This window comes from Phodopus roborovskii, unplaced genomic scaffold (genome assembly GCF_943737965.1).
Source record: "Phodopus roborovskii unplaced genomic scaffold, PHOROB, whole genome shotgun sequence".
NCBI lineage: Eukaryota > Metazoa > Chordata > Mammalia > Rodentia > Cricetidae > Phodopus > Phodopus roborovskii.
In genome coordinates this window covers 17,286-42,220 of record NW_026126105.1, presented here as the reverse complement: position 1 = coordinate 42,220, position 24,935 = coordinate 17,286, and the positions used below count along the sequence as shown (strand labels likewise).

At 39.6% G+C, this 24,935-nt stretch overlaps 1 pseudogene; it reads right to left on the bottom strand.

The window, feature by feature from the left end:
* The window catches only part of LOC127218444 (ubiquitin carboxyl-terminal hydrolase 27-like), a 31,510-nt pseudogene extending 8,947 nt beyond the window's left edge, over window positions 1-22,563 (bottom strand).
* Between the last annotated feature and the right edge of the window lie 2,372 nt (window positions 22,564-24,935).

Below are 24,935 nucleotides of genomic sequence, written 5' to 3'. Positions count from 1 at the left end.
ACTCTGTCTTCTTTCTTTCCTTAACTCTGTTTGGATTAGTTATATTCTGCTTGGCCATTGGCCAAGTCAGCTTTATTTCTCACCTAATAAAAGCAACACAGCATACAGAAGGACATCCCATATCACTGGGCACATGAATTTAGGACCAGTTTTTTTTTTTTTAATCAGTACCAAGTCCTTGATGAGTTTATTGAATATCCCAGTCCTCTGACTTGTTCTGTACAGTAAAACTGATTTCTCTGTCATTGTTTGTTTAGTTTACTGTCAATCTATGTGGAAAGAATCTGTTTGGCGTGTCTTCCAGATATGATCTGTGCAGAGAAGGAATTTTCATTAAAAGAAAATAGTAAGATGTTATATTTTTCTTTACAATGTGAACTTGTTTATTTATTTATTTATTTTGGTTTTGTATTTGTTTTAGACAGGATCTTACTCTTTTGTCCAGGCTGGCCTGGAATCCAGTATCCCATGCTAGCCTATAACCCATGCCACTCTTCTTTGGCTTATCCTCTCAAGTGTTGATGGTGTGTGTGTGTGTGTAAATTGAGAACCTTTCAGTGTATAGTTCCCTGTGTTTTCAACTTCTCATGAAAAGACCCATTTCATCATGTGGAAATAATCTACTCCATTTAATACGTAGTGATACATGTGTTTTTTGAGTCCCACTGTTTAGTTTCCATGCATTTCCCCCTTCCTTCAAACTTCTCAGATCTGTAAGGGAACTTGAAAAGAGATTTTTCTCACATTTTGGAATATATGTAGTGAAGAGAAAGGTTAAAATCTTGGCCTGACATTAGGAGAAGTAGCCATGGCCACTCAGACAACTCCCATGAAGGCATTATGATTTCTAAGTGGAACATACTGGCTGCACTCCAGTCCACAGACAGTGCTGCACTCCGGGCACCCATTGCTTAAAGCTGAACTTAGTTTTGTATATTGAGTTATGTCAGATTGCACATAGTCATGGATGCCATCAAGAGTGTATGCACTCAAGAGTAGAACACATGCTTTTGTGCCCACCAACTCTTTGATAGTTTGACATTCTATGTGCCTAGAGCACTCAAGAGTAGAACACATGCTTTTGTGCCCACCAACTCTTTGATAGTTTGACATTCTATGTGCCTAGAGCAATGCAAATTTGCCTCTGCTATTTTGAACTGCATCTCCATTCTGATGGAACTTCACAGCAGTTCAATATGATAAATTCATTCTCTTCCCAATAGTCACTTTTTAACTGAATTTTTCTTTAGGAGCAGACCTACCAGAGGTTCCTGCTAGGTAAAGTCTAGCTGTAACCCAATTTGATGCAGCAAAGCAATTATCTCTTCAGGGCACAGAACCCTCTTGCAACCAGGTCTCTATTTGGAATAATCTTTTTCTCATCGTAGACTAGGACTTCCTTGGTTTACCAGAACAAGCGGTCCTGGCTCCATCTCCTGCCCCTCATCTGAAGACTTCTTACATTTTTCGTCCACTGATAATTTCTCTGAATTGTCCTGTAGTGCCAGTATGGGCTCATTGATTTTACCATTTCCACTGTTTGGGTCTTTTAAGGAAGTGGTGAGATTTTTTTTTTTTGCAGTTTATTGCTTTAAAGATAGAATATCCTTATTGTCAGTTCATCTGAAATGCAAGGTGAGGAATAGAAATTCATATTATAAACCTTCACATAATCAATGTGAAGCTGTAGAAAAATGAAAAATTAAACCCTGCTTAAGCTGCTATTCATGCTGAATTCAGCATATGACACAGGTATGGTAGAAAATGCTTTGTACATGTTTCCACCATTAAAATAGGGAAGGCCTGATTTTTTTTTAAAGATTTGATTCCATTATTTTCCTTTAAAATAAAAAAGTAACTGTCACATAGCTTTTGATGCACTAATGGTGATGAAGTAGCCCCTACCACCTTTATATATTTAACTGCATGTAGACACTGATCACTGGTTATTTCTTGCTCTGATTTTTCCTGGTGTACCAGGCTATTTCTTTTAGGCCACCACCCAACTCCCAAATCATGCTTGGCCTAGCTTAGCCTCTTTTCTAGCTAGCTCTTTTAACTTAAACTGTTTCTCTTCATCTATATTTTGCCTTGGGGATTTTTATTTATTCTTTTCTGTATATCTTTCGTTCACTGTCTCTTGTGTCTGTTTGTCTGGCAGCTGCCTGGCTTCTTGTTTCAGACATGTTCCTTGTTCTCTCCTCCTTCTCTCTCACTCTTCCTTCCCCAAACCTAGATTTCTCCTCCTATTTATTCTCTGTCTGGCAGCCTGCCTATCTTTTCTCCTGCCTAGCCAAAGGCCATTCAGCTCTTTATTACAACAATCAGGTACCTGAGGCAGGCAAGACCAAACAAATTCAACACATCTTTACATAAATGAACACACATCCTTATGTCATTAAACAAATGTGGCATAAACAAATGTAACACATCTTTGCCTGGTTAAAATAATATCCCACAACATCCTGGTTTGTGTTTAATAGGTTATTACATCCTGGTACTTGCTGTCATTTTAGGTATGTCTTTGTGTGGCTTTAAAAAACTGTGTATTTATTTCCTTCACATTTAAATTTCTTTTTCGTTTCATTTATTTATATGTATGTATGTATGTATGTATGTATGTATGTATGTAATGTGTGGGAAATAAGATCCCAGGGCAAAATATTGGCTGATGGATGTTTATTCGGGGAGAAATCACTTACATCAGAAACAGATGGCCAATGCTGGCTCCCGACCCAAGGATGCTCTGTCTCCCACCAGGAAGTAAGAGAGCAAGCTGGGGTCCGGGACCCCAGACCTAGTCCCCACAGGTCTTGCCTGCACCTGTCCCCATACCCCAATGGGCGTGGTCAGTGCAACAGGTGCGGGTAGGATGGATATCTCACTGTGTGTGTGTGTGTGTGTGTGTGTGTGTGTGTGTGTGTGTATGTTGCATCAAGTTGTTCATGTTCCAGGACCTGTTTATGATAGAACAGTAAATACCCTTCACTGTTCAGCACATCTTTAATACTGGCCTTGGTGATGACGGCATCATCACACTTGAACCACTGGTCCCTGTGGTGGTGAATGAAGTTGGTGTGTAGTGCCCATTCTCCAAGGTTCTTGGTGATTAACCACTATTGCTTGGTAGCTGCAACTGTCTATTTATTCAGGTCTCTTTACTTAACGCCATAAATGGTGTCATATCCAGCTGAGTGTTCAAACAGTTTGAAATGAAAGCAGGCAACAACTGGTAACTTCTTCATAGTGAGCTGTTTGGTAGATTCTTGGTAGCTTTGGCAACTACCACATTTGATTTTGGCACTGCTTCCTAAGTGCTCTGGCCTTGTAAACCTTCGCAAGCAGTCTTTGAGGGTAGTAATGCCTGGTATGTGGCTTTCCCCATTCACACTGCTCTCCCTCCCTGGACTCATAGGCCAGAAGGATGTGCAAGAGCCAGGCAAGTCCAGACTGGTATCCCAGCATGGGTCTACAGTGGTAGAAACACCATGGCAGGCTTGACAGGTGACGTCTGACTGCAGGCCACCTGTGAAGATTTGGTCTATGATGCAGTTACAGTGGTTAGGATTGCTGGCCACCTTGCCAACATCATCACCTTTGCAGTGCCTATGCAGGACATCTAGGGCAGCAATGAGGAACTCGTGGGCATCCTGTTGCCTGTACCCTGCTAAGTGACGAGCATGTATCCACACCAGGTGCAGTAACTTATAGGGAACATAAGGAGATGGGTTTCCAGAGTACAACTCTCAAGAGGTATCATATAGACTAGATATGACTGCGCTTGGCATTTCACGTGAGTGCCTGTTAGAAAAGACATCCCTTAGTATTGACAGATTGGGAGAGTCTGTGTTGTCAAGATGTATTGGTCCTCATAAATCTATACTGAAGTTTGAGATAATTTTCTGCTCTTTGAATAATGTCCTGTTTAGTTTGTATCAAGAATTCTTCCTCCCAGGGTGGAGCTATACGTTTTGGTGAGAAATGAATGCCTGCTTGTAGTTTGCTTAGTGTCCTTTGAACTGCAACATTCAATACATGACAACTCCCTCCAAACTCTGCACGAGGATGCTTAATTAACACTAACAAAGCTTCTAGTAGCATAAGACCATGTCTCTGGGATGGCCCAATCTTTTCATTCAAATGCCTGTTTGAGAAAGCTCAGGATGTCATCTTTACTATTTCTTCTAGGCAACATCCTGCCATAGGACGCCTACTTCCATTTTTAGTACAGTTACTAAAACTGAATTACAGTTGTAAATATGTGCATTTTATCTCTCAAGAATATCTCTCAAGGACTTAAGAGCCATTCTCTTTTCTCTGATACGTTCCCTGAACACAGAAAAGTGGGACACAGGCAATTAGAACATTTCAACACATCTTAGAGGAAAAGATATTATGAGGGATAGAATAATTTAGGTACAGCCTATAGTGTTGGCCTCAGTGGCTGATGGCTTGGAGGATTTTCCATCAGGCTGGTTCTCTTTGTACAAGACAAGCTCCTGCCCTCACTAACCTTTCAGGACCTAAAGTCTCTACCACACTGAGCACACTGCCTCAGCACCTGCACAGAGGAGCAGAGTAATGGGCAGGAAAACTTTTTGACCTACCCCTGTGCCACAGCTCTAAGACAGTGGTTCTCACCCTTTAATACAATTCCTCATAAAATTATTTTTGTTGCTACTTCCTAACTGTGATTTTGCTACTGTTATGTCTCTCAACGTAAATATCTGCTATACAGCATATGTGATACGCTAACCCCATGAAAGGGTCCTTTGATGCCTCAAAAGGGTCACAACTCACAGGTTGAGAACTTGGTGCTCTAAAGATATTGTTGTCACTTCTTCCATGATTTCTGCTTCTTCCCTTTCCATCCATCTTTGCAGCTTCCATTTCAGCTCTAGGAAAATCTTCAGCCCTCCCCCTGCCCTTCACCACTTCCACAATGTCTCTGCGTCTCTGTTATTTAAAAGTCTAGGTAACTTGGGCTCCAATTATTCCTCTGCTAGCCTTCTCCCCTGAGCACTTCATAAGTCTTGTCACAAGGGGCACACACTGGCCTGATGTCCACATAGAAAAAACAATTCATTGTTGGTAGGTGGGATAGGGAGTTAAAGAAATATAAATTCTTTTCACATCAATCTCTAGGGGATCAATTAGAGTCTAACCTTGGGAGCTGAAGTGGAGAGAGAGCTATTATTCTTAAGAGCAAGGGAGAGGGAGCGTAAATAATGTAATCCGGCTTTGATAGACCTGAGCTCAGATCAAACACTTCGCCTCTTGGAGACTTAGCAGTGTCTTTTGTTAATTTAAAAGTAAAAGTCCTGTCTGTGATGAACACTGAATCAAAGTGAAGACTGTTTCTAATGTAACAAATTGGCTAATACTTTTTTAAAAAAAACTTTCCAGAGGTGGGAAAGCCATACTCGTTCAGTGTGAACAAAACTTCAAACTTGGACTTTGCCCTTTTGCTGTGGTAGAGCTATGAGTTCTAATACTGGAGATGCTGACCTACTTTGATGTGGTCTGTAGCTTGCAGCCAGGTACCCAGTCACAAGACACCTTGACTCCACAGTGGACTTTGTAGCTAAGCAACATGATGTGGTTAGGTATATTATTTTTCCTTTTCTGATAATATTTTGTGGTTTAAATTTGAAAAAAAAATGTTTTATATATCAATCCCAGTTCCCTCACCCTCATTTACTCCCCTGTCCCCACCCAAACCACTAACCCATTTCCTTCTGCTCCCCAGGTGGGGGGTGAGGACTTCCATGGGAGATCTTCAAAGTCTGTTCCATCATTTGGAGCAGGGCCTAGGCCCTCCCCCATGTGTCTAGGCTGAGAGAGTATCCCTCTATGTGGAACGAGCTTCCAAAGTCCATTAGTAAACTAGAGATAAATGCTGATCCACTACCAGAGGCCTCACAGACTGCCCAGTCCTCCTAACACCCAGGTCCAGTCCAAGTTTGAAGTTTTGTTTCCACTGAACAAGTATGGCTTTCCCACCTCTGGAAAGTTTTTTAAAAAAAAATATTAACTGATTTGTTACGTTAGAAACAGTCTTCACTGTGATTCAGTGTTCATCACAGACAGGACTTTTACTTTTCAATTAACAAAAGACACTGCTAAGGCTCCAAGAGGCTAAGTTGGTCCTATGCTGGTTTCCTAGCTATCAGACTGGGGTCCATGAGCTCCCCCTTGTTCAGGTCAGCTGTTTCTGTGGGTTTCCCCAGCCTGGTCTTGACCCCTTTGCTCATCATCACTGCTCCCTTTCTGCAACTGGATTCCAGGAGTTCGGCTAGAGTTTAGCTGTGGGTGTCTGCTTCTGCTTCCATCAGCTACTAGATGAAGCCTCTAGGATGACATATAAGGTAGTCAATCTCATTTTCAGGGAAGGGAATTTAAGGTAGCCTCTACACTTTGCTTATTCTTAGATGGGGTCATCCTTGTAGATCTCTGAGATTTTTCCCTAGTGTCAGATTTCTTCTTAAATCTATAATGGCTCCCTCTATTATGGTATCTCTTCTTGCTCTCCTCTATTCTTCCCCTGATTTAATCTTCCTGCTCCCTCATGTCCTCCTCTGCCCTCCCCTTTTCCCCTTCTCATACTCCTAACTCCCTCTCCCCTCCCCCCATGCTCCCAATTTTCTCCGAAGATCTTGTCCCTTTCTCCTTCTTCGAGGAACCATGTATGTCTCTCTTAGGGTCTTCCTTGTTTCTTAGTTTGTCTGGCAGTGCAACACATGGTATTTTCAATCTGTGATGGTCTTAGCTGCACATAAACCTAGGTACACTGATAAGCATCTGTATACATAAAAGATCTTTATAGAAAGCATTAACTTACACTTCTTGTCCTTGGTACCTATCTCTGAATCAGAAGATATTATAATGCCTGATAAATAGATTACAGGAAAAGTGACTTTCTATTTCAGAGTTTCTTCAAAGTTACTGCTCAGTTCTTCCAATAGCCCTCTTTGGCAGTTTGTATGTAGGACCATGCACCAAGAAAATATAAATAAACTCTTTTCACTAATATTCTTGTGCCAGGATGTGTTACAGGAAGCACAAAGGACAGCACTTCATGCAATAAAAGAGTTCATAGCTCAGGAGACGTTCCCCTCCATTTGACAGAAATAGAATGCAAGGTTACAGTCCCTAGGAGACCTGCTAAGCCTAGGGCTTGCTGCCCTTCTGCTCAATTCTGGGAAAGTTGCCCTCTCCACTGAAACTTCATGATGAAGATCCAGCTCTTCCAGACAAGTGTCTCCCCCCTCCCCCCGATAGATGCCTCCCAAGATTAGATTCAGGGACTTTAGAACAATGGTTCTAAACCTGTGGGTCTTAACACCCATAGGGGTCACATATCAGACATCCTGCATATCAGATATTTACATTACGATTCACAACAGTTATGAAATAATTTTATGGTTGGGCATCACTACAACATGAAGAACTGTATTAAAGGGTCATAGCATTAGGGAGGTTGAGAATCAGTGCTTTAGATCTTCACATAGATTCATCTATTTGCATTTTATAACTGAGCACAAACCAGTGTGGTCTAGGAAGGAGAACCACCACAGTTTTCCAGATCCCTTATGGTGACTCTGAGGTGAGCAATTGAAATAAGAATCAGTTTCCTTAGAAGGAAATTGGTTAACAGGAATATTCCCCTGGGTTCCATGAGAAAAGTTTTTGCATACTTAAGATCCTAACTGTGTAACTGTGGACAAGCTAAGTATCATCTAATAAGAGGTGTCGTTTTCCACCGCAGGGGTGAACACCGGAGAGAAGACAGCTTCCAGAGCTCAGGCTCTCTGAGTCCTGTTTGAGAGATTGCACTGCATGTTGCTTTGACTTCACTGCTTTGGGGTTTGTACTGAAGCCCTGCACAGGGTAGGAGCGATGGGTAAAAAGCCTGCTCATTTCACAGGAAATGGCCTGGACTAGAAGGATCGTATGAAGTTTGGGGGCTGGGCAGTTTTTAAAATCTTGAGGCACAAACAACAAGAAGGCATGTTTTCTTTATCTTCCATGTCTCTGAGGCAGAAACCCAAAAGGGAGCCTGTTCTCTTGCCTCGACTAAGGCTTCAGGGAGAGTGTCTTCTTTGCTTGCCTTGTGAATAAGGACCAGTCATGTTTCATTCTGGCCTTCCATCACTCCTTACTGACACTAGAGTTGCATGAGGTCGGAGATGGTACATTGATGGGGAAGGGCACAGCAGAGAAAGCTGTAAAATGCAAGAGTTCACACTTTTCAATTTAATGTGATGGATTCTTCACTATTATTAGGGAAGCTGATGTATCAAAATTATAGGAAAAGCCTCAAAGAGATTTAGCTCTCTTTAAAACAAGCCAACATTCCAGGATAAGCACAACAGATGATGCACATTGTTTCAAATCTCCAAAATTTGCCAACACTATCATTTGGGTTTCATTTTGGGGGGAACTGAATAAAATAGGGTCTCTACACTTCTTCAGTTCTATGTTCTTCCTAAATTAAAAACAAAACAAAACAAATCCAGAAACCTTACATGTCAGAAAATAAAGTCCAAGATCATCAGCTTTTGTTTGTTTCTTCCTTCCTCGTCCTTGTCCTCATCCTCGTCCTCGTCCTCCTCGTTCTCCTCATCCTCCTTTTTTGAGACAGGGTTTCTCTGTGTAACAGTCCTGGCTGTCCTGGAACTCACTTTGTAGATCAGGCTTGGCCTCAAACTAACTGAGATATTCTTGCCTCTGCCTCCCAAGTGCTGGGAATAAAGGTGTATGCCACCAACACCCGGATCCATCCTTCTTTTTTCTTGAGGCAGTACCTTGGTCGTCCTGTTGCACTAGAACTGACAGTGATCAGCCTGCCTCTGCCTCTTAAGTATTGGGGTTACTACCCTTTACTCAAGATGACCAGTTTTCTTTTTCTTTTCTGTTCTTTTCTTTTTTTCTGAGACAGGGTTTCTCTGTATTGCTTTGGAGCCTGTCCTGGAACTAGCTTTGTAGATCAGGCTGGCCTTGAACTCAGAGAGATCTGCTTGCCTCTGCCTCCCAAGTGCTGGGATTAAAGGTGTGCACCACTAATGCCGGCCAGTTTTCTTTTCTTGTCTCTTTATTATTATTTTTTTTTCAGGGCATCAACTCTTAACCCAGCTACAGGAGGGTTATATACATATATAATATGTGTGTGTGTGTGTGTGTGTGTGTGTGTGTGTGTTGTGTGTGCAGATAGCAACATATATCTGTACTACAATGTCACTTTAACATGAAGTATAAATATAGGTATTTATTTCAACTAATTATTATTCTGTGTTTTGGCTTTGGTTACCTAAATGTTATTTCTTCAGTGAAATAACAAGAATAGCAGTGTATATATGAGACAAGAAATTAGAATAAGTATACATATTTACTTGAACATCCCGAGTTCCTAGACAAAAAGAGCCTCAGCTCTATTACTGATTTGTAAGGTTGACTGATTAGAACGTTTATGATTATGCAGAGACTGAATATTCCAGGTCTGGAGCTAAATTATCTTGGGTCTGTAACCCTTTATTAACCATCATTACTCACCTCTGTTTATGATCCTTGTGACTATTATGTAAACCCCAACAGGCTTGTAGCTTCCCCCAAACCAAAGTCTAAGAATATCATTACTAGGCATCTAAACTCTATGGCATAGATATCCCTGCTTTCCCTACCTATCCGATAATGCCACTAATATATATTTAAAGTGTCTTAATCCATTTCTTTCTTTTACTATGAAGCCCTGGCTGGCCTGGAACTCACTTTGTAGACCAGGCTCTTTCTCACAGATATCTACCTGCCTCTGCCTCCCAAGTGCTGTGATTAAAGGCATGCACCACCATGCTCAATTGTTCTTTAATGTCTAAAAACTTCATGAGACTCTTGCCATACTGGAACATGGTATTTGGGGCAATTTTAATCTGTGTTCTTGAGTCATGGTCATTCATATTTGGCTCCAGAATATCTTTTATCCCCTTTGAGGTGAGAGCTACGTTTTTGCATCAACAACATAGAATATGAAACATCAACAACATAGAATAAGAAACATAAAGATTCCTATGAAATTACATGTTTATTATTTCCTGTTCACCTACACAAATGACGTTTTCAAACAAATCTATAATATGACTCATAAATAACAGCAAATAGTAATAATGATGATAATTAAGTATGGTAATTATGTATGAAACATTTAATGTTATTTTTATGATGCTTTCTGTTGTCTGATCTAGAAACATAATTGTAATTCTGGGGATAGTTGTAGGGCTATGTGTGGGGTGGAATAGTGTTCTACCACTAGGCTACATCCCTAAGCCACTAGTTATTTGTTTTAATTCCAATATATAGAAAATGTAAATGTAATTTTTGGCTATTACATTGTCACTGTGTGTACCTCTGGACTACAACACCATGTTTTGGTACAGGTATTCATTATGACTGGTCAAATCAATGTAATTGCTCTGACTAGTTTTGTGTCAACTTGACACAAGCAAGAGTCATTTTGGAAGAGGGAATCTTAATTGAGAAGTTTCCTCCACCAGAATGGCCTATAGGAAAGCCTGTGGTTCATTTTCTTGATTGTTGATTGATGTGGAAGGGCCCAGCTCACTGTGGGCTGTGCCACCCCTGAGCTAGTTGTCCTGGGTGCTATAACAAAACAGGCTAAACAAGCTATGGGGAGCAAGCCAGTAAGCAGCATTTCTTTATTTCATCTGCTTCAGTTCTTGCTTCCAGGTTTCTTCTTTGACCACCTCCTATGATGTAGAAGTGCAAGTTTGAAATACACCCTTTTCTTCCCAAGTTGCATTTGGTTATGGTGTTTTATCACAGCAATAGAAACTATAAGACATAGTTAACATGTTCATCCTTCAAATATTTATCATGTCTTAAAACTCCTTTATTAAATTTGTTCTTTGACAGTTTCATACATGTATACAGCACATTTTGATTCCTATCATCATCACCAACTTATCTCCCTCACACCCCTATATTACCTGCATTCTTCTCCCTACAAGATTCTCTCCACATTCATGCCATTTGTGGGGGTTGGGGGTTAGTGTCTCACTATGCAGCTTTAGCTGGCCTGAAACTTGCTTTTTAGACCAAGCTGGTCTTAATCACATAGAGATCTGCCTTCTTCTGTCTCATGAGTTCTGGGATTAAAGGCATGGATTACCACCTTGCCCTACCTGTATTTTTTTCCATTAAGAAATCCTTATGACATTTTGAACCAAATAGATTTTACTGGTTCTCTCTTGCTCTTACCCCCAACCTTCATTGTTGTCTCAATTTCTTTTCCTCTTTCATGGTCCAAGTGTCCTTTTGTCCATAATAAGGTAATGGAATCAGCATAGGTGTCCATTAATTAATGATGTATAATGAAAATGTGGTACTTATCAACAATGGAATTTTATTCAGCTATAACAAAAATAAAATCATAAAATAGGCAAGAAATAGATGGATCTGGAGAGTATAATGTTAAGTGAGGTGACACAAACTTAGAAAGAAAAAAAACTGCATGTTTTCTCTCATATGTGGATGCTAGATATACTATATACATGGTTAGGTATAAACACATATAAGTATGGGTGAAGACAACATCATTGTCTTTTAAACTAGAATGTTTAGAAATGTCTCTTCCAGATATTTTGAAAATGTATAACATACCATTGCTAATTCTAAACATCCTCCTGTGCAAGAGAACAACAGAGTGCTTCCCTTCTGCACAGGTGTTAGTTTTTACTCCTTGACTAGTCAAAGAGATTTCCTCCCACTGTCTTCTTATACACTTTCCTCTTTGGTAACCACTATGAAACTAGCAGAAAAACATCAGGAAAAGTATATATAACATTTGGGTAGGTAAAGAGTTTTAGGATAAATATCAATCAGAAACAAAAGCAAATATAGAAAAAAAATGAACTGTATAAAACACAGCAAAGGAACCAAGCAAGATAAGACAATCTATACAGTGGAAGTGTTTGCCACTAGACATATGTTAAGAAATTAATGTTTACATTATATAAAGGAACTCCTAAAGCTGAAAAACAAAAATACAAAGATATTAATAAATATCAGCCATAGGCCTAAATAGATATTTTTAAAAAGAAGACATGTAAATGCCCAACCAGTACTTTACAGAAAATAGGCAGCTTTGCTGGTTCCCTCACAATGTGACTCCAAACCAAAATGAAGTAAATAATTTAAACAGACCCATAATATCCCATGAGGTAGAAGCAGTAATTGAAAATGTCACAACTGATAAAAGCTCAAGGCCAGATGGATTCATCCAACCACACCTTTGAGGTAGAACTCACATCATTGCTCCTCAAACTATTGCATGAAATAGAAAAGAGAGAATCATTCCCCAAATCCCTTTTACAAAGCCAGGATTACCCTGATACAAAAACCAGGAAAGATTCAGCAAATAAGAGAAAATTATAGGTCAATATCTCTGATGCAAAAATCTTCAACCAAGCACTTGAAAACTGAGTTCAAGAACACACCATAAAGAATATCCACCACGATCAAATTGGCTTCATGGCAGCGATACATAGATGGTTCAAAATATAAATCAATAAACATAACCCAACATATAAATATACTGAAGTACGGAAATTACTTGATCATCTCATTAGATGAGGAAGCAGATTTTGACAAAATCCACCATCCCTTCACAATAAAAATTCTGGAGAATCTAGGGATACAAAGGACACATCTCAACATAATAAAGGCAATATACAGGAAACCCACTGCTAACATCTTCATAAATGAACAAACACCAAAGCATTTTCACCAAAATCAGGAACAATACAATGATGTCGACTCTCCCCTTCATTTCTATTCAGTGTAGTACTTGAAGGCTTAGCTAAAGCAATAAGACACATAAAGGAATTACAAACAGGAAAGGAAGAAGTCCAAGTAAACTTATTTGCAGATGATATTATTTTATACATAAAAGTCCCTAAAGACTCCAACAAAGAACTCCTACATCTGATATTCAGCAAAGTAACAGGATTTAGAATTAACCCACAAAAATCAGTAGTTTTTCTATACACAAATGACAAATGTACCAAGAAAGAAGTCATGTAAATAGCATTATTTACAATAGCCTGAAAAAAATCTTTGAATAAATCTAGCCAAACAAATGAAAGATTTGCACAATGAAAACTTTAAGACACTGAAAGGAGAAATTGAAGACGATATCACAAAACAGAAATACCTCCCACAAGCATGGGTTTGTGCGGTTAATAATAATGTGGAAATGCCCATCCTATCAAAAGCAATCTACAGATTCAATGCAATTTCTATTAATATGTCAATCCAATTCTCACAGAAAATTGAAAAAACAAAACCTAATCTTAAATTCATACTGAAATATAAAAGACCAAGGATATTCAAGACAGTTTCAAATAATAACAACATAAAAGTGCTGGAGGTATCACCATCCCAGAGTTCAAGTTATACCACTGAGCTACAATAATAAAAACAGAATGATACTGCCAAAAAACTCATTACCATTGATCAATAGAATAAAATTGAGGACTTACATATAAGGATACACTCCTACATCCACCTGCTCTTTTACTAAGAAGAGAAGAAATGGAATGGGATAACTACATGTAGAAGAATGACACTAGATTCTTCTCTCTCACCCTGAAAAAAATCCAAATGGATCAAGAACCCCAACAGATTTGAAATATTCCCCTCTAGAGAGAAGAACAAGGCTAAATAGATTCAGGCAAGCTTAGGTAGCTCTAGTAAACTGATGAAACATATCAGATTACGGAAATATATAATACAATGCTTACCTTTTGTTCTTTGAGACAGGGTTTCTCTGTATTGCTTTGGAGCCTGTCCTGGGACTCGTTCTATAGACCAGGCAGGCCTCGAACTCACAGAGATCTGCCTACTTCTGCCTCCTGAGTGCTGGAACTAAAGGTGTGTGCCACCAATGCCAGGCTAATACAATACTTTTAAGACCCAAGAAACTCAGAAATCTATGCTAGCTGCTAAGATAATGTCCTCCCCAAGGTTGTGTAAGAGGCTTACAACTGCTTTGGAGCTGAAGGCTTCAGTGGTGCTGTCTCTTGTGCAAGGCACCCCAGGGCTCAGCCTATATTCATTGCCACTGATGTTGACATGGGCATTTTGGAGATGAGTGGCCCATGATCTTGTAAGTAATGCCAATAAAATCATTAGACCATTAAAATAAAAGACACTCAATATAAGACCTGGTACCTGAACATGAGAGAGAGAGGGGGGCATAAGACTATGCTTGGATTCATTGAAACAGTAAAAGACTCTCAACAGGATCCCAATAGTGCAGGCATTAAGACCAACAATTAGTACATGAAACCTCTTGAAACTAAAAAGCTCTATATAGCAAAGGACACCATCATTTGAGTGTAGAGGCAGCCTACAGAATGGAAAACAACAGACCTTTGCTGGCTATATATCTGACAAAGGGTTAGTATCAAGACAATACAAAGAACTTAGGAAAAAAACCCAAACACCAGGAAAGAAAACAACTCACTCCCTGGGTCCCATAGACTCCTGGCAAACTATAATGCAAAATAGATTTAGTCCAACTTCAAAAGTCCATGTTTAAAAGTCCAAACCCTAATTTTTCTCCTGAGACTCAAGGGTATCTCTTAATTGTAACCTCCTGTGCCACCAACTGGGGACAAAGTCCTCAAATATCTGAGCTTATAGAGGAGAGCTTTCCTTTAGTCCCTCACAAAGAGCTAAACTGGGATGGGGGATGGGGGCAATATAGAGGACACAATGCGGGGAAGGATAACACTGAAGACCTTTAAAAAAGTCATATGGAGGGTGGGCGGTGGTGGCTCATGCCTTTAATCCCAGCACTCAGGAGGCAGAGGCAGGTGGATCTCTGTGGACTCAAGACCAGCCTGATCTACAGAGTTAGTTCCAGGACAGCTTCCAAAGCCACAGAGAAGCCTTGTCTCAAAAAACCAAAACCAAAACCAAAACCAAAAAAAAAAAAAAAAAAAAAAAAAAAGAAAAAGAAAAACCAATTACTGTCATGAAGTCCCACACGCTATTGCCAATAACTGATGTGAAAGGAAAAGTTAGTGTTAAGAATGTAGCCCGTGGGGGCCCCAGACTGATAGCTGGGAAGCCAACATGGGACTGACTCAGGCTCCCTTGAATATGGGTCTCAGCCAGAAGGACTGAGCAGTCTAAGGGACCTCAGACAGTGGAGCCAGGATGTATCCCTGGTGCACAAAAGGACCTTGCGAACACATCCCCCATGGAGGGATAACTGCCTTAATCTAGAGACAGGAGAGAAATCCTAGTCCCTACTTCACATGACCTGTCAGATCTACATGACCACAACTGGATGGCCCTACATGTGGAATTGGGGTGGGGGGATAGGAGGGGAGAAAGGTCAGGGTCCATGTGAGGGGGCAGAGAGGGTAAAAGGGAGGGAGGGAAGGAGAGGGAACTGGGATCGACATGTAAAATAATAAATTAATTAAATAAAAGGAAACGAAAAACAAAACAAAACAAAACAAACAAAAAACAAACCACCAAAAGAACATAGCCCGTGGTAGGTCAACCACACTCTAGCCACACTCTAGTAAAGGCAAGAATATATGAGCAGCACACAAACTTGACTTGGTAAGTTTAGAAAAGGGACAGAAATTACGTGAGTAGGCAAGGGGAGTTTGTCTAGGAGGATTTGGGGGGGGGTGTTGAATACTATCAAAACACACTGTATGAAATTCTCAAGAACTAATAAAAATTTTAAAGGACATGAATTTCACTTATTAACATTTAATTGTCAATTTACAGTATCTTCTGTAGTCTTATCAGTCCATCTAGTCATTTGAATCTAAAAATTCCTCGTGCAACGTGCAACATCTTTATATTTATAATTCTAAGTGCTCTGAGACACATTTGATGTCATTCTCATTTTATATTTCTTTTTCTCAGAGAGAATGGATTTAAAGATCAGAAATTATTTAAAATTGTTAAACTGAAGTTGGAAGTTGGATTCCAAATAACTCACAGTTAGGTAATGGAGTAGAGAAAGTTCTTTTCAGCTTGGTTACATTTTTTTTTTTTTTTTTTTGGTATTTCTTTTTCTTGACTGTTTTTTTTTTTTTTTGTTTTGTTTTTTTTAAAGCAATCTTGTTTCTGAATAAAGACCATGCTTTTAGAGAAGTGAGTTTTTGCTGCAATCTATTGAAGGAGTGTCAATTCACTCTTTCCTGGCCTGAACAATGAATGATTATCTCCTTGAATGGTTTCTAGCAGACTCCTCGGATGCTTTTTCAATATGTCTCAACCTTGGCCTCTAAAGACTCGAATAAAAGTTAACATATTTTCTAAGGACTCAAGGCCACATTTAGAAGATGATGTTATACAGTTTCCCCAGACTACCACCCCATCCCTGATCAAAGAGCCTTTCTGAGGAAACTCTCATTTGTTAACAAGTATTTGCTGTTTGTTTTACCTAATGCTTAAGGATACCTATGGTCTCTAAATTCCACTCTGGGGGAGGAGAGGAGTGTCGCATGCAACTCAGCAAACTCAGATGAGTGTCACAGTGTCTAGACTCCTTTCTCTACTGTAATAATGTTGCATTTTTATGTTTCTGGTCCAGATCCACTGTCCCCTCTCAAGTTATTTGTTGTCACTGAAAATTCCTTCCTTGTTACCTTCATACAAACCAAAATTGTCTTCAGTTAAGGATAGTCCCTTTCTCCTATTGCAGTAGTGTATTTCCAATTAAAATCTTCCATTACTACTTTTACCAGTAGCTTTATTTGTCTTTGGTGGATTCCTTATCTTATCCTCAAAGATCTTTAAACAGTTTTGAAGAAACGACTTAACAATTTTCATTTTACTAGAATCTTCTTTTTTTCTTATTTTAATGTATTTTCTCAAGTCTGTAAATATGATTATATTTACATTGTGGTATATAATAATGTATATATTATTTATATTACACAGGCTAATATTTTAATGTGTTTTTATATCTGAGAAAAATGATAGCCATCTTTCATGCACATGTCGAAGGAGTCTATGCACTTCCATTTCTGTAGATTGAATAATCTCATTAACCTCTTCTGCTTTTTTTTGGTAAAACTGAATTGTGATCATGATCTTTCATTACGAAAATCTCAGTATCATAGGTTAGCAAGTTGCCCTCATTTTATCAGTGGTGTATAAAAAAGTGTGCACATTTATCAGGTACAATTTTTCATTTTATTTAAGAAGTTATGACCACAGGTAAGTGTAGCTCTCACCCCTTTGTCAAAGAAGCTTCATTTTGCAGCAGAGGGAGACCATTGTTGAAAACCAGAGCCTGCTCAAAATGCAGAGGGTAAGTGACAATAGGTTGTATAACTCAGGCTGGCACAACATAGCCTCTAACACCAAAGGCTCCAAGAACATTGTGGAAGAGGAGGTAGGAAACTTACAGGAGCCAGAGAACCAGGATATCTGCTCTGAGATACCAACTTCTAGACATGACAGGGAAGCTGTGCCCAGGAAGTACGAACAATATGGTTGTCTAAGCAAGACTTGAATGACATCACCTGTTGACATGCCAGTTTGGATGGGGGAAATTTCGCAAGGCTCCACCCCTAGATGGAGATTTGAAGCCATTAAATGGCTGCAGAGAGAGAGAGAGAGAGAGAGAGAGAGAGAGAGAGAGAGAGAGAGAGAGAGAGAGAATAATCAGGGACAAGCCTTCAGATAGGATATCCAATACTAAGTATATATATGAACTGCAAATACAAAGCCTTATATTGTGTGTGTGTGTTTGTATGTATGTATATATATGTGTATGTGTGCGTACGCGCATATGTGTGTGTGCACATGTGTGTCTGTGTAACAATAAAGGGGAAGACATCATGAATTTGAAAGGGAATACACAGAAGGATTTGGAGGGAGGAGAGGGAAGGGTGAACATTATGTAGACACAGTACTCATCTGCAAAATTCTCAAAAACTAAAAAATTTAAATAAAAAAGTTTGCAGGTGCATTACTGTTGGCATCAATTCACAATTCAGATATGTCTCACAGAAAAAGATTATAAGTGCATTTGCATTTCAGATGGTTCTTATTCACATCTGTCGTGAAACCAGGACACCATTACTTATTCATCCTTCCTCAAATGTCCCTCATGTTCACCAAATATTATGTGTCAATACTTTTTAAATTATTGAAATGTCATTTAGTTTCCTTTGGAGATAGCATCAGGGCAACAAGCCATGCTCAATATTTAACAATTATTTGTGTGTGTGAGTGTGTGTAAAATGTGTTTTATTTGTTATTGATTGTATAAGCAAGTGAAATATAAATTCACAAATATATATATTTGAATCTAGTGAACATGCTTCTCAAATTTAATCCTTTATCATGGATTTTTAAAATAAATTATTTTAAATAAAAACTTTAAACTTTATTTTAAAAATGAAACATTTTATTTCTTTGTTCTCTTAATTTATTTAATATTAATTTATTTGTTATCTTTATTTAACCTCATGGATTGTGTTGGTGTGGGTCAATATGGTATTTTATTGTATAATTTCTGCTGTTCAGATAAAACACACTTTTTTCCTAAAACAGCTTTTTTCTTCATGTATCTATGGATACTGTTTCTACTAATTTTGACTTTATTCTCTTTTTTTTCAGAATGTAACAGTGATACCATTCCTGAAATGAATTGTTTTCTTTCTCTGGATTATGGCCTACTTGAATGACAGAATTTTAATACTGTAGATGGGCTTTAGCCATGAATATGAGGGACTTAGAAGAAATGCTTTGAACAGACTACCATGTATGCCTACATGAGTTTTTCAGTAACTGGTTTGTTGGTGTTTTATCTACTTAACACCTGAATTCAGAACTTTATTGTGACTCTAGCAGTCTTGTGTAGTGACCAGCAACTTTGATGCTTGCATGAATATTTTCTTTGGAATGCAAGAGGGTTGAAATGTTTCAGCAGTGCACATATAAATACTATATACAAACTCTATTCTAAAGACATCTACCAATTTCTTCTAAAACTTCTTTTATATAACTCTTCAAAGATGATCTGTGAAATGTCGAGTACTAATTATACTTTTCGTCTTGCACATGAGCTACATCAACAGTTTTGTTCACACAAAAAAGTCTAGTTTGTCACATCATGTTCACCTTGGTTGCATGTAATGTGCTCCTAGACTATACAACCCTGTGATTTGGAAAGTGTGCTTTATTCATTAAAGTGTTAAGTCAGTATAAAGATAAAATAATCATTAAGTACCAGATCATATATCTCATCAAATTTATACTAAAATATTTGTATTCATAATAAAATGATATTTATAATAAAATGTTATTTTTAATTTCCAGATTGTTAGTTGCTGACATACAAAAATGCAATGTATTATTTGTATATTGACATATCAATTGCCTATTTGATGCAGTAAATTGCTAAAGACTTAGTGACTTAAGAGAGCAGAAATTTAATGTTTTACAGTTCTAAAAGTCATAAATCAGAAATATCAGTTTACTAAAATCAGTTTGTCAGCAGAGAAGTATTTGTTCTAGGTGGAAGGAATATTTTTTCTTCTATTTTTCAGTTTTTATAGCGTATCTACTCTCTGACATAAATCCAGAATTTATAACAAATATTTTCTCGTGCTATTTTTTGAAGCTCATCTCTTTTTACTTGATCCTCTTTTATATATGCTTATAATTACAGCGAGTCTGTTCAGTTAATTCTATATGATCTCTTATTGTAAGGACCTAATACTATTAATTATATGTATAACTTTTATTCCATCGTGTGCTGCAAAGATAATATAATCAAAGGTTCCCCAATAAGACCTGCACAAGACCAAGCCAGAACAGATAGGGAGGAACTTAAAAGGTCCCACCCCTAATGAGGAGCTATTTACAGCTGATGGCTGCTGGGAAAGAAAGCCTTTTCCTGGTAAATTAACCATACTTCAGTGGATGACCCTATACCCATGTGCATACAGGCAGCTCTGATTGGACTTAGAATGCTGTAAAAATTTTAAATTAGAGGACATGAAGGTGGGAGAGGAAGGTAGTGAAGGAGGTCTAGGAAGAAGTAGAGGGGAGAATGGGAGTGGACAGGATCAAATAGTATGACATTCTCAAAGAATAAATACAAATATATATGTATATGTACATGTGGCTGAAATTATAATGTCAAGAAGTACAATTGATGAAAAGTTTCACAAAGGTGCACAGCAGCAGAATTAAATAGTAGAAGCAACAAAAGAGTCATCATCAAGGTACTGAAAGGTTCATTGATATTATATAGTATGACGAACAGAAAGAGAAAAGAATAAAAAATAGAGCATTATATATATCAGACAAGGAAAGAATTACATGCATATTAGTAATGCAATAAAAAGTAGAGGTGAGCAGGCAGGAAGAATATTTGAAGAAATGTTAAGCAAAAATTGGAAATGTGATTAAAAAAAAAAAAAAACAACCCCAAAACATAGATCTGAACATCCCAGAAACTCAACCTACTCCATTTAGTAAATATTCAAATCCAAAGCTTGAAACATCATAATTAAGCTGTCCAAAAGACAAAGATTGAGAACGGTGTATGGGAGGTTGAGTTTGATCAGTGTGTGCTGTGTGCATGTGTGAGAAATCACACCGGAACTTGTCAATAGGTACAATGAATGCATGTAAACAGAAATAAAAATGAAGGGGTCAGCAAGATGATTCAGCTGGTAAGGGCACTTGTTCCCCAGCCTGATCTCTGAGTTCAATTCCTGGAGCCCAAGTGGTGCAAGAAGAAAACCAACTCCCACAAGCTGTCTTCCAATTTCCGTAAGCTTGCTGTGACACATGCATACCCACACCCACACACATAACATCACACACACACTAAATAAAGAAATGTAATTTTGAAAGATTGAGACGGCAAGGGGAAAGAAAAAAATCTGAAAGCAGCTAGAGATATGACTCATCATATTCAAGGTATAGCAAAGTTATTAGAAACCATGGAAACGAGATTGCTTGTGAACAACATACTCAAAATGACGAAAGAAACGTGCTAAAAATACATGACTGGAAAACATATCTTTCAAAACTAAAGGGATAATCAAGATACTATCTGATGAACATAAATTGAGGCATTGTTTCATTAGCAAATCTTTTCTACAAAAAATACAGAAGGGGCTGGCTGGGGTAATATGAACTTGTAGAGCTAATGGAGAGGTTGAGGCAAAGGATTGCTTTAGTCTGTCCTGAGCAACACAAAACATCATTTATTATAAATAAATATTAGAGGGAGCCTTTTACATTAAAATGATAAAACTAGACATTTATTACTAATTTCAATTGGCTAAACATTAAGTAATGTAAAAAGATACACACACAAGCAAATACATATAAAAGACAGTGCTTTGTTGTCAATGTTTTCTTCTAGTTTAAATGGCAGTCATAGAAAGCAATAATTGTGAAATTGTGCTGATGGCACTACCATGCAAAAAGATATAAATTGTACAACAATGTTTACAAAGGGGGAATAAAGCTGTAGTTGGACAAAATCTATTGTTGGAATTAAGTTAACATTAATCCAAACTAGAGTGTTTTAAGGTATCACTTGAAACCACAAGTGGAATTACTAAGGTAGCTTTCCAAAAATATGCTATAAAGAGAAAGCAAAATAATTGTAATCATATGTACGTTCTAGTAGAAAAGAAGGTAATAATGGAATAGTGATGGATATTAAGAGTTTAAGAAACTGAATCTGTGGAGGACACAGATGGCACTCCCCCAGACTTCTTGGTCTGGAGGAGGGGGTCACAATCAACCACTAGCCTGCCTATTGCCTCTGGCACTAGGTGATCAGGTACCATCATACTAAGTGCTGCTCATGGTCTCTAGGCCTGGGCACCGAAAAGAGGAAAAGCAACAGTGTCACGCCATTTCTTGGGGCTGGGCAAGGGCCACCTGTGAACTAATCAAGAGCCTGGTACAAGGTGGGAAGGTGGAAGAGAGGGAGAGGCAGAATGGTTTCTGGGCTGGGGAGAGAGGTCTAGAGATGTAAGGGCGGTGAGGAACAGGCTGATAGAAAGCCCCCCCGCCCCCCCCCCGAGTACAGGCAGATGTCTGTTCCTGGACTCTAAAGCACCCGAGGGTGCCTGTTTGATGTCTGTTACTTCTCTTGTGATTAGGGTTATACAGGGGCCTATGGTCTGGGAAGCCACCTGGGTCTATGTTGATGTCCAAGGGCCATGTTGCCTGTGTGGGCCGTGACAATCTGGGTGACCTACATAGCTACCTGGGGTCATGGTGATAACCAGGCCCAGGCTGGTACTGAGAACCATGTTTGGGTCTGTGGTTCTGCCTCGGTTGGGGGTCTGTGTTTCCCTGGCCCGTTGCCACCATGGACCAGTCTAATGCCTGGGGTCTGGGTGGTAACCTGTTACCATGTTGGTGTCCAAGGGCTGTGCTGCTGCTGGGACCAGGCCTATCTGAGTGGCCAGGGCTATCAACTGGGGCCATGGCATTGTTCAGACTGGGGCTACTGGTGAGAGCCATGTCTGGGTCTGGGTCCCTGCTGCAGCCAGGTTCTGTCTGTTTGGATGTCTGTAGCTCCTGAGACCATCAATGATGCTGGTCTGGGTGGCCTGTGGTGCCACCTGAGACCATGGTGACTTCCATGACCAGGCTGCTGCCTAGGACCATGTCTGGGTCCATAGTCCTACCACAGCCAGAGTCTGTATTGATGTCCATGGCCCATATTGCCACCAAGGGCCACAAAGATCCCCGGGGTCTGGGGTGCAACCTGTGGTCATGAGGGCCTTCAAGGGCCAAGCTGCAACCAGGGACATCCTGATCTGAGTGGTCTGAGCTGCCACCCATGGTCATAGTATGATCTGGGCCAGTACTGCTATAGAGGGCCATGTCTGGGTCCATGGCCCTGTAGAGGCCTAGTTCTGAGGTGGTGTCCATGCTCCAGTTGCCACAGAGGACTCTTTGCCTGGGGTCTGGCACCTGAGATCATGTTGATGCCCAGAGGCCATGTTACTGCTGACCTGCATGGCCTGTGCTGCCACCAAGCTGTAGTAGCTTCTGGGCCTGAGTTGCTACCAAGGGCCATGTATGGATCCATGATCCTGCTTTGGCAGGGGTCTGTGATGATGTCTGTGGCCTGTGTTAGCATGGGGGGGTCATTGGAACTATTCTGTGCTGAGCTGGACCCACCCTTCACTGGGCCTGGGATGGATGGCCCTTCCTTTTGTTGGCTGGACAAAATAGCAGATGAGCTGGCCCTGTTCCTCAGGGGAGAGTTTGCCCCTGCACTCAGGAAAGATGGCCTGACACCTCACCATATGTATGCACCGCACCTGAGAAGTACACTAGAGCTGACCCTGTTGTCAGGGATGCAAGTGAGGCAGCCCTGATGGTATGAGAGAGGAGAGCTGCTTCCACCACTCCCTTATCAGGAGAGAGGGCACTATACTTGCTTGGGAAAAACATTAGAGCTGGTCCTAGTGATGTGAGTGAGAGGGACCTGGCTCTGAGGGACCCAGAGCACTGGCTCTGCTCCTTGCTGCAGGCTGCCTTGGGTGGGCTATCTGAGGCAGTATTAAAGAGCTTGCCTGGGTAGTGATAATAAGAGGAAGCTAGTAAGCTGACCAGCCCAGCTACTACCTAGGCTTAGAACCAGAGTTATGAGTTAGCTCATCCCAGCATCTACTGAATCTATGAACTGTTGGAGCATGTGAAGGGGACAAATGTATAGGACTATAACTGCAGGATTTCTATGACACAGGTCAACAACAAGATATCCAAGAGGAACCTCAGTAAGAGCCCACTACTGGTGCTATAGCAGGAACCAGAGGCCTCAAGCCAGACCAATGACTTGAGGCAAGGAACATTTGTTAAGTAAATTGTATGACTCAATGGGCCACACTACAGTTTCCGCTATAGCGTCTTTTGTTTTTGTTTGTTTCATTGTTTTGCTTTGTTTTGGTTTTCCTTATAAATTTAGTTTTGATTTCTTGGAGGAGGTTGCAAGGGAAGAGGGCAGATTTGAGGAGATGGGGAAATAATTGGGATCAGAATGCAAGATGTGAAATCCACAAAGTGTCAATTAAAAAAAGAATGTAAGAAATACAGGAACTAAACAAAATACCAGATGTAAATACTAACAGTATTTGCAAAATGTAAATTGCAACCAAAAGATGGAGGTAGAATAGACTTAAAAATGATCAACTTTGCTAGGTGTGGTGGCCCAGTCCCTTAATCCCCATACTCAGGAAGCAAAGGCTGAAGGATCTTTATGAGTTTGAGGCCAGCCTGGTCTACAAAGGAAGTTCCAAAACAGTCAAGAATACACAGTGAGACTCTGTCTCCAAAAAGAAAAACAGGCATACTTTATGGTCCCTAATAGAAGACATCAGTAGATTCAATTACATATACCATGAAGCAGCACCTAAAAGAGAACTGGAGTTAGAATTTGCTATGGATCTGATTTGCCCACAGGAAACAGATGATAAGATCCTATTGCCTAAGACATCACAAACTGCTTTGAGGACACAGAGAAACCATGCTTGAACTACACTAGAGTTTTCTCCCTACCTGCTAGCTTTCACAGTATGGGAAGGTACTATAATTGCAACTGGGAAAGAACAAATCATAAGGAGTTCTACCCAGCTGTGAATCTCATAGACTGTAATACTATCCTCAAGGCAAGATGTGCTCCTATGTGCAATAGTGAAATGCCTGTTATGGAGTTGTCGATTGCTTTGATTGTATCTGAGGCCCATCCCACAAAAGGAAGTACACGTCTACTGCTATGAACACAATTGTCATTTCTAGGGGTGAACCTACTACTTTTTTTTTTTTAACTAAGTATACATGTTGTCAAACTCCTCCTAAATATTTTTGTTAGCATTCAGGCATTA